General features: G+C 47.3%; 1 protein-coding gene across 1 annotated transcript in view; it reads right to left on the minus strand.

Annotated features, from left to right (window-relative positions):
• Window positions 1-2,557, minus strand: part of LOC124803008 (ATP-binding cassette sub-family C member Sur) — a 415,616-nt gene extending 413,059 nt beyond the window's left edge. The window contains exon 1 of the mRNA XM_047264118.1: window positions 2,463-2,557. The gene's annotated coding sequence lies outside the window, so the exon portion shown is untranslated. The remainder of the gene's footprint in view (window positions 1-2,462) is intronic.
• Window positions 2,558-6,000: the final 3,443 nt, after the last annotated feature.

The following is a 6,000-nucleotide window of genomic DNA, read 5'->3' on the forward strand; positions in this document are numbered from 1 at the left end:
ACTTCATACATCCTTCTAGGGAAGGAATAACGGTAAGATTTACCTGTATTCAAAGGAACAGGGTGCCAATTTAAACGACTACAGTAAAACCACGGTGACGGTGGGCTGAGGGAAGCGCGTTTTTTCTGCGGAACCTGGGAGTAAACATTTCCGGACGACCGAGTTCTGCGGTCTCATTGTGCAGACACGTTGGTTGGCGCCACTCGGTCGGCACCCGCGTCCAGGTAGACTGACTAGCGCCGAGAAGTCGCTGCTGCAATGGCCAGCGGATTGTAGACAGGCAATAAAGCAGAGGATGGGCCCTTGTTAGGCAGGAAGCCGACGAGACAACTGTGAGCGTTCTGCGAATTTCCGTGGGACAGATCACTGGCGCCCAGCCGTCCAGACCCTGTTACAAAACATATTTGTGAGAGTACAAGGGTTTTAGCCAGTTTATGGGCGTTCTTTGGAAACTCCGAAATGGATGCAACAGGGGAGATAACAAGCTTTTCATGGTGGGGTGTGGTTCCATCCTGGTCATGTTGTTAGCAAAAGACACTGCGTAAACACATGGGAAAGAGGCTGCGAAGCTGAATCTTTTTTTCCTTTTCTCCCAATTAACTTTAAAGTCTCTGATTGGTCAAATCGGTTTATTCAGAGCAAGGAGCGCTCTCCGAGCTTCGAATGCCACGCTCCAGCTCGTAATTGGCTTGTGCTAAAGTGGGGAAAGTGTAAGATGTAAATGGGCTTTTGCTACTTGGCTGAGGAGGAAAGCGGACAGAAAGAGAAGATCACTCTTGCACTGGCGCTTCGCTAATAAAGAACTGCAGGTCTCTACATAAACAGTGAGACTTGTGTCCTTTGCTAGTGTGCCACCTAGAGCCTGTGCCAGTCACCTTCTGAGCCACAAGAGGTACTGCTTCCAGCAACATGCACACAACCAATGATGCGTGGGTGTACTAACTTGTCTTGAGTCGGCCGTCTAAACATTTGACATATTCCATCACACATAGTCGTGGAACGGAGTCGAATTGGTTTGGTAGACCAGCAAATGGATCCACCTGCACACTGGAATCCACCGGGTTTCAGAGGCTCATAGGGAAGTACTTGCATTCCGAATTAACCGAACGCGAGACCGGGTACTTGGATTTTTTGGGCGCACGCCATTAATAAGAGATTGTGGCCATCCATCTTCAATCGCCGAACGCATCATGGTGTGCCGCCTTGAACAGCAGAGGATAAAGTATTCGCTGTTATGGCATAGGGCTCCAATATATGTTTCTCAGCACCCTGTTCCTTCGAACCATATTTTTCTTTTTTTGAATAGTGGAGTATAGATCCTTGATGGTGACGTAGTTTTTGTGCCATAATCCGAATTCACGTGTATAAAGTCAGATAAGGTGATTAGTGTTCTGGTTAGTGTCGTGTGTCGATCCCCAGCTGATCACTTTGTCCACCATAGACCCCATCTTAGTGAAAGCGGTTGTCAAATGTAAATGTTTGTGTGACGGTTTTTTAGTCATTTTTTTGTCTTGTGATGTTAAGAATGAATAAATCTATTCATTTAGATCACAACTTATCCCTGTGTACTGATTAACAGTACCTTGCCATTTTTATTAAAGTCCAGATCATAAAAGAAAGTAGTAAGTTTGCATAGGTGAACACTGGGAACAGTCTCACGTGCCATATATTTAGAAATACGGGGGCTATGCACAAACTACATTACGTTTTGGAATTAAAAATAAATAATGTATTGGAAATTTTTTTTATTATATACAGATGAAAGCCACACTTAAACACTACTTTTCTACATAGTTGTCATTTAAATTAAGGCACTTATCGTAGCGATGGACGAGCTTGGAAATTCCTTCGTCGTAAAATTCGGCCGCCTGCGCCTTCAACCCCGTGGTTAATCAGTAACCCGGTGCAAATACGATTTTTGTGGATTTCCTGGAAAGAGGCACTACAATAAACTCTCAAAGGTATTGCCAAACTCTGCACAACCTCAGAAGAGCAATACAAAACAAGCGCAGGGGAAAGTTGGGCTCAAAGATCTTGCTGATTCACGACAACGCCCGGGCCCACACGGCAAATGCCACTTGTGAAGTTCTCGAATCTTTTAAGTGGGAGTTGTTTCCTCATCCGCCGTACAGTCCAGACCTGGCACCGAGCGACTTCCACTTCTTCCCAGCAATGAAGAAGTGGTTGGCTATGCAGCGTTTTGATGACGACGCACAGCTTCAAGAAGAGGTAACCACGTGGAGCGTTGTACAATGGAATAACATTGTTCGAGGTAAATATCAGCGGGAAGTGGAAATTTGAATTTTCAACGGCGCTCATCGCAAGATGCATCTCTGGTGGGAGGCACATTTGTCACATCTAGGATGTGGTCATAACAATATGTAAGCTTTCGATGCAGCTCGAATAGAACTGTTGAATACAGTGGCCTTAGGTTGTAGATTGTGCAGAAACATAGGAGTTACCTGTGCGTAGGCGAGGAGGAGGGCGAAGGCAGCGGCGAGGGCGGAGCTGGCGGGCCGCACGTGCAGAAGGCCGAGGCCGGCGCCGGCCCAGCAGGTGGCGCCAGCGGCGGCGCGCGCAGCCCCGTACACCAGCAGCAGGCCGGCGGGCAGGCAGCGCGGCGCGCGGGGCGCCCCCGCCTGCAGGGCTGCCAACTGCAGCAGCGCCGCCCCAGACGCCAGCAGCGCGTGTGGGAGCCGCGGGCATCGCGACCCCGCAGCAGACAGCGAAGCTTCTCCCAGAGAGACAAACTCGCTTAGCACCAGGCACAACCAGCACACCGACCACCTACGCAAGGTAACACAGGCATTTAGCGTCTCATAGACTCGGCTCTAGATGTCGGACAGGCCGCTCCTTCTCTTCCCCTCCCCCTCCCACGTATGTTATTCCATATTAACCATCACGAAAAAACTGAATTTTAATATATTGTTTATGTGAACAGAACAGCAACTTTAATCCTTTAGAACCTGGCTTGTTTTTATTCCGCAAGGTTTAATTGTAGAAAAATGAGAATGACAGAACATTAGCAAACAACAAAGGGTTGGTGTAGGAAGCCGATAAGTACACTACTGGCCATTAAAATTGCTACACCACGAAGATAACGTGCTACAGACGCGAAATTTAACCGACAGGAAGAAGAAGCTGTGCCATACAAATCATTAGCTTTTCAGAGCATTCACGCAAGGTTGGCGCCGGTGGTGACACTTACGACGTGCTGACGTGAGGAAAGTTTCCAACCGATTTCTCATACACAAACAGCAGTTGACCGGCGTTGCCTGGTGAAACGTTGTTGTGATGCCTCGTGTAACGAGGAGAAATGCGTACCATCACGTTTCCGACTTTGATAAAGGTCGTATTGTAGCCTATCGCGATTGCGGTTTATCGTATCGCGACATTGCTGCTCGCGTTGGTCGAGGTCCAATGACTGTTAGCAGAATGTGGAATCGGTGGGTTCAGGAGGGTAATACGGAACGCCGTGCTGCATCCTAACGGCCTCGTACCACTAGCAGTCGAGATGACAGGCATTTTATCCGTATGGCTGTAACGGATCGTACAGCCACGTCTCGATCCCTGAGTCAACAAACAGATGGTGACGTTTGCAAGACAACAACCATCTGCACGAACAGTTCGACGACGTTTGCAGCAGCATGGAGTATCAACTCGGAGACCGTGGCTTCGGTTACCCTTGACGCTGCATCACAGACAGGAGCGCCTGCGATGGCGTACTCAACGACGAACCTGGGTGCACGAATGGCAAAACGTCACTTTTTCGGATGAATCCAGGTTCTGCTTACAGCATCATGATGGTCGCATCCGTGTTTGGCGACATCACGGTGAACGCACATTGGAAGCGTGTATTCGCCATCGCCATACTGGCGTATCACCCGGCGTGATGGTATGGGGTACCATTGGTTACACGTCTCGGTCACCTCTTGTTCGCATTGACGGCACTTTGAACAGTGGACGTTACATTTCAGATGTGTTACGACCCGTGGCTCTACCCTTCATTCGATCCCTGCGAAACCCTACATTTCAGCAGGATATTGCACGACTGCATCTTGCTCGTCCTGTACGGGTCTTCCTGGATACAGAAAATGTTCGATTGCTGCTCTGGCCAGCACATTGTCCAGCTCTCTCACCAACTGAAAACGTCTGGTCAATGGTGGGCGAGCAACTGGCTCGTCACAATACGCGTCACTACTCTTGAACTGTGGTATCGTGTTGAAGCTGCATGGGCAGCTGTACCTGTACACACCATACAAGCTCTGTTCGACTCAATGCCCAGGCATATCAAGGCCGTTATTACGGCCAGAGGTGGTTGTTCTGGGTACTGATTTCTCAGGATCTATGCACCCAAATTGCGTGAAAATGTAATCACATGTCAATTGTAGTATAATATACTTGTCCAATGAATACCCGTTTATCATCTGCACTTCTTCTTGGTGTAGCAATTTTAATGGCCAGTAGTGTAATAATAATACTGATGGACCCCAACTACTATGTCTAAGTACAGCATTCTTTCATTTTCCATTTCCGTGTCGTTACTAACAGTTTGCATGAGAAATTCGATGAACGAATATTCCTGGCAGTAAACTTGAGATAGTCCAACATGTTAGTATAGTATGTTTTATTTACACGAACTCTCTAGTACTTTAACGATAAGTTCTCAAATACAGCTATATACCACATGCGAGAGATATGTTTACTCTTTGGACTGTAGTTACTCTTTGGAGAGCTAAATCTAAAGCAAAAAGCAGAGACAGGTGACAAACACGCTCTGGTACGGTATGCCATCGAGAATAGACGTGTACAACTTTTAAATAGAAGTATAACTCATTGTTGTCCACCATTAAACGCAATTTTATTTTCCTTTGCTATTGTGACGAGTTTATTAAAAGAACAGAAGGAAAAGGACTGTAATTTTCCTCAAGGATATAATACAGTATTGAAAAGATATTTAAAGAAACTTCAGTTTATAAGCGGTGCATTTCCAAAAATGAACATATGTACAGCGCTCCTGTAGGACCTTCGGATATTTGATGCGTGATGCTTGCCGGGAAATCTGCATCGCGGTCCTAGGATACATTGATCGATACACCAAGAGGTGTTTTTACCAATGCTTGAAGTACTCTGCTGTCCGGCTACACATCGTCGAACCAAACGATAACTGAATTGCACTGGATCAGTTTTCGAAGCTCCTATATAAAATATTAATTATTAACAGCAATTTACAGGCGACTGGCAGAGATATGTAGCTGCACAAGGCAACAGTGGCCGGCCGAGACACAAGCAGCAACAGGGAAGTAACCGATATTGTGACGTAATACGAGTTTCTAACCAGCAGCGAATTTTCTAATATCATCCAAAAAAATTTTGCATCACCCCAGTTCCCAGAACTCCTGAAGATAGACGTTACTGTGGGTATTGTATCACAGACACAGTCCCTTTGACTGTTCAAAGATGTCACTAAACGCGCCCAAAGACGTAAACAACAATGCAGGAGCAGCGCCTATTAGATGGCATGGGACCGACAGCCTATCAGTTCCACAAGGAAGGAGGTACACGGTTCGTGTTTGTAGTTCAACCACGCCCAGACGGTCAATGCCGCGGTTCGATCGCGTCCGCAAAATCAAATGGTTCAAATGGCTCTGAGCACTATGGGACTCAACTGCTGAGGTCATTAGTCCCCTAGAACTTAGAACTAGTTAAACCTAACTAACCTAAGGACATCACAAACATCCATGCCCGAGGCAGGATTCGAACCTGCGACCGTAGCGGTCTTGCGGTTCCAGACTGCAGCGCCTGTAACCGCACGGCCACTTCGGCCGGCATCGCGTCCGCATTATTACTTTGTGCCAGGAAGGGCTCTCAACAGGGGGATTGTTCAGGCATCTCAGAGTGAACCAAAGCGATTTTGTCTGACGTGGAGGAGATACAGAGAGACGGGAACAGTCGATGACATGCCTCGCTACTATTGCAGTGGATGACCGCTACCTACGG

This window comes from Schistocerca piceifrons, chromosome 1, assembly GCF_021461385.2.
Source record: "Schistocerca piceifrons isolate TAMUIC-IGC-003096 chromosome 1, iqSchPice1.1, whole genome shotgun sequence".
Taxonomy (NCBI): Eukaryota; Metazoa; Arthropoda; class Insecta; order Orthoptera; family Acrididae; genus Schistocerca; species Schistocerca piceifrons.